Consider the following 9099-nt stretch of genomic DNA (forward strand, 5'->3'; position numbering starts at 1 on the left):
AATTACCTGTAATCAGAAACTAGACTTTCTTTCTATACCATATACCTAATTACCTGTAATAAAAGAGCAGGACTTTCTAAATTGTATGCCTAATTTCTTGTAATCAGAAACTAGACTTTCTTTCTATACCATATACCTAATTACCTGTAATAAAAGAGCAGGACTTTCTAAATTGTATGCCTAATTACCTGTAATCAAAATCTGAACTGTCTAAACTATATACCAAGTTCCTTGTACTTATAAAACAGAATTCTCTAAACTAACAGCACCTTTTATAGTACATGTAACTTTCTGTTCTTATTCACGTTATTGGTACTTGTATGGTTTTTCAAAGTACATAGCAACTTAAAAATCTTATTTATTATTTTCGCCCATTGAAATTTCAGAGTTACAAATGAATTTTTTATTCAAGTATTATTAGTTAGTAGATTGTTTTCAGGCTTCAATATTCCTTTTCACTTTATAAATAGGGTGTTTTTAATTTATGTTTATTTTCTAATCTCATAAGTTTTCTTTGTTTTACTAAGATTCTAGTGTTGATGAAGATTATTAATTTTATTTACAGGAAATTCAAGAGAAGTTGAGGAAAACTAAGGAATGAAATATTTTAATTTTTATCCTAGTATTTTCCTCCAAAGTAATCTTTCATAAACATTTATTAATGAGCAGTATTATAACGTATTTCTAATTTAGTTTTCACGAATTTTTTAACCCTGTTCACCGGCAAGCCTAAACGAAATCGAAGCACGTACAAAGTCAAATCATTTTGATATGTAAAATTAGCATAATTTCATTTAAGAAAGCCAAATAGGCGTATTCATTATAATGAAATTAAAAGTTATGAAAATTATTTATAACTAGCCGTCCTTATCCGAATATCACCTGAACAGAGGGCCGATGTTTAGCTATTTTTAAACAGAAAGGATCAAAATTTCACTTTTCATGTAACAATACACGTCAAATACATAAAGGTACTAATACTGAAAAGAAACACATACTGTTTTACGAACAAATATTTAGATATGTTCATTTCCCTCAATAATACGAATTCTAACACTTTTATACGTGTTTTTTAAACCTGTTGTTACAAAACTATTACTCTTTCACTTTATTGGCGGAAATTATAATATGAGTTCTAACATTTTTATGTGTGGTTTCTTTTTAAAAAATGTAAAACAATGACATTTTTTTAACAACAGGTTTTTAATAAACGTTCTTCAGCCGTCTATATAATTAGTATAATCAATCACTCTCTCTCTCAGCTAGCCAAACTACTCAACTTACTTTGTAATTTAAAATCAAAGACAATATTTAGAAACTTACATAAACACAGTATCTATTGGTTTTGATGTAAAACTAAACCTTTAATTTTACAAAGTATTATTTTTAATATGAAAAATTCCTTTATTTGTTCTCTACACAGTCGATTTATATTCTACACTAGGTGAAGTACCCGTCCCCTGGACGGAAGGTATGTAAACTCATGATTTATATTCTACACTAGCCGGAGTACCCGTCCCCTGGATGGACGGAAGTTATGTAAATTCATGATTAATGAAAGGTTATCTTAGGAAATGAAAAGTCGCTTCCCTTATATGCAGTAGCGTGCAGAGGGCAGGGGGGGGGGGGGCGAAAGGTACCGGGGCCCCGGGCATCCAATGCAAAGAGTCGAATCGAATAGTAGAACCCTTTCCGCACTTCCCCAAGGTCTTAGGTGCAAGGCCCTGGGCATCATAGAACCTCTGCACGCCACTGCTTATATGTAATTGTAAAAAATGCAAAAACACCCATAAAAACCTTCATGCCAAATTTGGTGAAGATCCATAAACAAGGGGCGAAGTGATGGTAAAAAATGCAAAAACGTCCATACAGCATAACACAAAACTGAAAATTTGTATGTATCTCCCCATGGACCCATTGAACCTCCATACCAATTTTGGTGAAGATCCATCTAAACAGACAACAGACAGTACTATTATATTTATATCGATACATCATTATTATTATAACGTACCTTATCTAGTAACAGTCTGTAGTCTAAAGACCATACATGTTAACACAAAGTACAACGTTAACTTTTGATCATCATTAATACATATCTTTTACACTCAGATTTATCCTATATTTATATACAAGTTCAAGAATATGTACTCAAAATCCAAATTCTGAAAACAACAATTATAAAAGTTGTACTTACTGGCTATTTCTTATCACACGAATACCGTAATTCTTATTCGCAGAATGAGCATTACGGTCCCGAAATCTGAGTACAAGACTTTCAACAGTCGGTACTGGTTGTTTGTTTGTTGGAAATATACTGTATATCGTCAAGCTTTGAAACTCTCCACTTGCAGTTTCGAACATTAGTGCAAACGGAGAATAATAAAAATCCAAACATATTTTATCCGTATCTTATTCTTCAACCTCGCTAACTTTGGGCAAATAAATTTTTAGGCAACTTCCAGAGCTGAAAATTTTTTCTGCAGTTTTAATGTCAGTTTTGTCCAGTTTTTAGTTATAGGATTTCTTTCTTTCTTTCTCTGAAAATGATATATAGTGTTATTGTGAATAATTTTCCCATGCCTTCAATTTCAGGGGCAAATCGTGCATTCTGTGCTGTGAAAATTCTACGTAATTCCGCTTCATGTTCCAATACCTGTTTAGGTTATAAAACGTTTTTTTTTCTACAGTATTCACCTATGTGTCTTGTGGGAAATTCTTTTTGATGTTTAAATATATGAAGATATGGTTAAAATCTCCCAAGACTGATTGGAGTGATCCAGAGATGCAAAGTATTTAAGAGTTTGTTGTTTTTACAGGAAATTTGTTACCTATGACGTTGTTAATTCCGATCTTGTTAAATCATGCATTTGCACTATAATAAATGGAGAACTTTTGACAAAAAGACTAGATTCTGTATATTTACTGGAACCACAACTTAGATATTGATTTAACTGGTATACTACTTTACTGACAAGATATCAACCTCCTCTCCACTAGTAAAGTACAAGCGGTAACCATGGAATGTCTTCGTCAGCATGCAGAGAGAATGATACTGCTGAAGAACAAAGTTTCATATGGTGTACCTAGGAAAAGCAAAAATTAGGGAATCATGAGACAGTATGCAATCAAAAGGCCACGGATAAAGACAGAACGAATGAGACAGTACACAGTCAAAAGGCCACGGATAAAGACAGAACCAATGAGACAGTACACAGTCAAAAGGCCACTGATAAAGACAGAACCAATGAGACAGTACATAGTCAAAAGGCCACTGATAAAGACAGAATCAATGAGACAGTACACTGTCAGAAGGCCACGGATAAAGACAGAACCAATGAGACAGTACACTGTCAGAAGGCCACCGATAAAGACAGAATCAATGAGACAGTACGAGGCGAGAAGGGCACTGATAAATACAGAATTAATGAGACAGTAAACAGCGAGAAGGCCACTGAAAACAAAAGACAGAATTAATGAGACAATACACAGCGAGAAGGCCACTGAAAAAATACAGAATCAATGAGACAGTACACAACGAGAAGGACACTGAAAAAATACAGAATCAATGAGACAGTACACAGCAAGAAGGCCACTGAAAAAATACAGAATCAATGAGACAGTACACAACGAGAAGGCCACTGAAAAAAGACAGAATAAATGAGACAGTACACAGCAAGAAGGCCACTGATAAAGACAGAACCAATGAGACAGTACATAGTCAAAAGGCCACTGATAAATACAGAATCAATGAGACAGTACACAGCAAGAAGGCCACGGATAAAGACAGAACCAATGAGACAGTACATAGTCAAAAGGCCACTGATAAAGACAGAACCAATGAGACAGTACATAGTCAAAAGGCCACTGATAAAGACAGAACCAATGAGACAGCACATAGTCAAAAAGCCACTGATAAATACAGAATCAATGAGACAGTACACAACGAGAAGGACACGAATAAAGGAACTCTGTTCTCCAAACTTTATTAACTCTATTCTTCCTTCTGCAAGACAGTCTATCTCCCCATAATAGATCAACGTCCGATGTATTTAACTCAAGAATACACAAGATTTTGCCAATAATAAGTTTTCATGGAAAAAATATATATCAACATAATATTGCATAATACAATAATATAAAAATGCTGTTCACATTTATTAAAACCATTTTATAATAGTCACAACGTTACTTATTTTAACCTATTTTTATAAATGTAGTTACTTATTCTAACCTGTTTATATAAATGTAGTTACTTATGGTGAATTAAGAACACATTAACTGTCCATTTTGTAATACATCGGAATTATGGTATAGTTGCAAAAGTCTGGTTTCCATGCTACAATCATTGGTGGATACACCCAAGATCATACACCATGCAAGCCTTATTCTGAAACAATGGCCTATATAGATCCAATGGAAAGTTCAACATTATGAGTAGTATAAATGATATCCTGGAAGACCTGTCTGAAACTTTGATAAGGATATGAATCAGGATCGCTTTGAACTTTCAGGTGAAATAGAAAATCCCTCACCAACCTATTTTTTTTAGTATCAAAGACTTAAAACACATGTCTACAAATGTTATATATCTTAACTAGAAAATTATCTCATCAAGGAAGACGTCCAGTGAAATCTCACTAATCAGAAAAATCTTGCATCTTAGTATTAAAATTGATTTTTGGAAGATCTGTCGAAAATAAAGCACCAACAAACTTTGATGAGAAATTGGCTACAGACAGTCGCTATGGTTATAAAACCCATTTATATTTTGTTTGCTAATAAGGTGCAACTACATAAAACCAATTAAGTTATTTATTATAGAGGACCTGTATACATGTGGCATTATGTCACTATTGTCTGACCTAATCGTCCGTTTGTTCCTGTGAATACATTATCATATTGAACCAACTGAGTTGCTGTTACTACACTGGATCCAGAGTGTTTTACAATCCTCAACCAACAATTTTAGATGTGTTAGCATCCATGTACTCCTTCTTGGAGTGGTGCAACCAAAACAACCTTAGCATTATCACTAGCTTTCGTTGCTTGCACTTTGCTAACCATTCTACTGTGAAGCTGGATAACAGCTCACCCATAATTGCAAAACAGCACCAGGACTTCATCCTTCCATTGATAGATAACTGCTGCTTGTTTTTTGTTTTGTTTTTTTGTAGAGTAAACAGCTCATTTGGTGCATGGGTTCTATAACAACATTACATGGTACTGACACAAGAAAGTTTATCTGCAGTAAACTACTGAACGCCACTTTTGTACATCGGGATGACTTGTTTTCTTCTCCCATATATATTCATGAAGTCCATTGTTCCTGGGCCTGTTCTGACAAGCATCTGATATTTCTCCCAGACTCAGTAATATGCCCAATCCAATGATACAAATACCAGAACCAAGGTTAATGTTAACTACCTTCTTTCTATGAACAATGTTACCTAGACATATTTGGAGATTTACGTCTCCTTTTCTTCTAGTTTATTACCATTGCCAGAATGAAATTGTTATTCATTGGTTTTACTTGGAGGGCTTAATATATTGCAAGATTTATTAGTGTTCCTGTGTCCATAACGAATTCTATCTCTCGCCCTTGTTCCTTTACAGATATATACCAGGCTTCGCCCATCCCTGAGAGAACTGAGTTGACCATCAAACTTTCAGTGCAAGTTGACTGCTGTACTCCTCCAGTCAGAACCCAGACTCGACTTTGAATCAGTTAGTTTTTCAGAGCTGTGGCAGAAGCATCTACCACTTTCTGTGGACTCTCTTGAAGTTACTGAGCTGTCAGTCAAAATAGATAATCTAATTTGCTTTGCTGCATGACAAGGTATGGAAAGTTAACTTTATAGTGACCCAATGTTCCATATTCAAAACAGACAACACAATCCTAACTTTCATATCTATGCCCAGTTGAAAGCATAATCGGTGATCAGCCGTGGCATATAAATCATGGGAGGACTGGGATAGCTCTGCCCACTTATTGAATTCTATCACAGTTGTGCTCTAGTACTAATATGTATGGGTAATTGGTTAACCTCTGGTATGGTTCGTGCTTGTAGCTGGGTAAAATGACTTGTCTGAGGTACAGATATCTAAGCTGCTACTGCATGCTTCTTCCTCTCATGCGACTAGTTTGCAGCCATTACTTCATACCTTGTCATGACAGAAACTTCTTCTTGTAAGACGATAATAAATCCACGAAGCCTTTCAATGTACTTATCCACCAATATGTTTTTTGACCTGCAGAGGCCATAGGCTGGTATACCATCCCACGCAAATGGCATAGATAATCATCCATGTAAGTGACCAGACCCTTGTTGGCCTCACCCTTCCTAGCCTTGTAGTCAGTTCAATGGATTGCTCCATTATTTACCAGGGTGAACATCAGCACAATTCGACAATGACTATCCCAATGCCCCATGTACTCGACTGAGTCTAGGGCTGGACCGACCAAATTCAGTATCAGATTCTGGAGACTAGCGATTCCAAGTATTTCAGGAAGTAGACCATGTCTTCTAGTGCTGTGGTCTTGAAATTTGCGGGCATAAAATGCTTTTTTGTGGCCAAATAAGTCTCTTATGAAATGTTGTCAGACACCTGGCTGAGATATCATCGACATCGTGGGTACAATTTGGTAGGCATCCTCATGGTTCCCAACCCTCAGAGAAGCAGTCAGTCCCTGGTCCATGGCAAGTTGTTCCCAGCATCTTATCCATCTGTCCTTCTTGACCCCAGTATTTCCAGTAATTCATGGCCACTTGGCAGGATAACTCCAAACTTGTAGAAGCTCTCTACTACCCTATGAATCATCGTCTTTACGATTAGGTATTCATCATCTCACCTGCTGGTGCGATAGCTCTTGATGGTAGACATCATCCACCAACTACATCTCCTTCTGTCTGAAGTATTCTCTCTTGGCTTTGACCAAAGCTGGGATGGATTATTATGGTTGATAAAGGCCTGAAAATCCTATAGAGACTGCTTCATTTGGTCCCAGAGTTACCAAGCACTTTATCATTATAACAACTTTCAACAATCTCTGTCTCCTTCACACTAAGGTCGATTTTCAGGGAGAAAACTCGATCAACTGATTTGAGTGCACTGACTGTCAGGAGCTCTCCTTCCTGAGGCATTAACCACAATAAAAAAAATGTGGACCTTCACAACATTTGCAAAAGTCCTACATCCAGGAGTGGATTTCTCGTAGACCTAATAACTGTCTCACTTCAGTGACAACCTTCCCTTTTGTTCCCTTGCCCTTTTAGTTGTTGATCATGTGATTTCTTCCAAATGAAGTCTTTTCAATATTAAATAGTCAAGAATTAAAGTGGAACACCATACACACATTAGATGAAACATAAAAAAAGTGAACAAAAAAACCAGAATAATTGGAACAAACGGTCAGAGATTTTTTATATTGGAAAAACTAGTTTTTACAAACCCATGTGTCCTCTTCAGTCCACGTTGTCTTTTGGCAGGAAAACTGGTCAACAACGTTTGTTGACATTGGTGAATAATTTTCTTGCCACAAGCAATGTAAGACTGAAGAGGACAAACGAATGTACAGAAACTAGTTTATCCTATATCAAAACATTTGACAGCTTGTTCCATTTACTATGTTTTTTATTCACTAACTGCTGCATACGACATTGTGCGACTTTATGGAAGCACAGAAAATTCCACAATAAGATATTCCATAGTAATGGCATAACATTTTTCACCCTTCTATCTAACCTGTGATGTTTTGAGATACCAATGATTTCCCTTAATTGTGATAATATATGTTCACTGAATAATGGGAGATTCATCAAGATATTTATCGCAAAATAATTCTGCTTTTCTGACTAACTGAGTTCATGTGAAATAAATGAAGTCCTCAAAACAAATGTTGAATCCCAGTAAACAATCTTTATTTAAAGAAAGACAGGTAAATGTATTATACTTTCCACAATGGACAGTCACCTTTACTGGAGAGTTAAGTTTGAAGTTGTTCTAGCTTATTCAGGGGAGATCATAAGCAAGACTACATTTGTTAATATCCTATTCTAGACTGCACCTGTTGATATCCTGTTTTAGGCTGAATAAATTTCACCTTACTTACTTTACTTATTAAAGTCAGACTTACTCAGAATGACAAATGCTATTTATGTGACTATGAATAGAAAACATAACGGTTTAGCTTTAGATACTACAGATGGCTTGCAGCTATCTTTCCCATAGAAAAACAAAAGTTGCTACTCTATCAAATGACACAGAACAACAGGTAGTGTTATAAGCTATATTCCTAATGTTGTAATTTGGATGTTAGCTAGACAGAACTGCGGGTTTTAATAATAGTGGTCAGATCAAAAGATTAAATAAGATAGAACTAGAACACCTTAAAAGTTCTAAGGATGTGATCATAAATACATAATAGTTATAAAGTGTCTCGTGTTTTTCCAAAAAATAGTAAGGTGAATCATTCAGTGTATTAGCGTATGGGATTATTTTGTTTGACGAAAATAACCTTAACAGTGTTATGGAAGAATAAGTCTTTTAAACCATCCAAACAATGTGCTGTTGCTTGTGGCGAAGCAAATAGAATTTTAGGTTGTATCTATAGAAATATTGAATACAAGTTTAAAGAGGTTATAATAGAAATTAATTTGTCAGAAAAGGTTCAGAGGAGAACTATGAGAACGATATGTTACGTCTCTGGTCATTAGTTAATTTTCCGTAAAAATTCTTTCCGAAGAAACTTTAGCGATACAAGTCCTTTCTTGAATGAAACTGGTTTATTCTTTCTGAATACAACTTTGCAATACACTTAATTTCCACAGTCACGCTATAATTCACAACGAATGACTCACGTGCTCGATTCAATCGTCAGTCTCTCTCTGTCTGCAGTTCAATTACATTGTTGCCGTCACTTCTTGGCCGTCTTATATATACAAGAATACCGCAAATCTAGTAAACACTCGAGGATTCACGAACCTTCGAGAACATGACGTGTTACTAGAGTCACGTGACCCCCGCTGTCTTGAAACTACCCTTTCCTTAGTATTGTTCGTCCCGAACAATAGCCACTTACATTAAACCAATAAACAA

At 35.6% G+C, this 9099-nt stretch overlaps 1 long non-coding RNA gene across 1 annotated transcript in view; it reads left to right on the forward strand.

Annotated features, from left to right (window-relative positions):
* LOC111083462 overlaps positions 1 to 2826 on the forward strand; it is a 12932-nt gene extending 10106 nt beyond the window's left edge. The window contains exon 3 of the long non-coding RNA XR_002609047.1: positions 2596 to 2826. This is a non-coding gene — a long non-coding RNA (uncharacterized LOC111083462). The remainder of the gene's footprint in view (positions 1 to 2595) is intronic.
* Positions 2827 to 9099: the final 6273 nt, after the last annotated feature.

This window comes from Limulus polyphemus, unplaced genomic scaffold (genome assembly GCF_000517525.1).
Source record: "Limulus polyphemus unplaced genomic scaffold, Limulus_polyphemus-2.1.2 Scaffold9640, whole genome shotgun sequence".
NCBI lineage: Eukaryota > Metazoa > Arthropoda > Merostomata > Xiphosura > Limulidae > Limulus > Limulus polyphemus.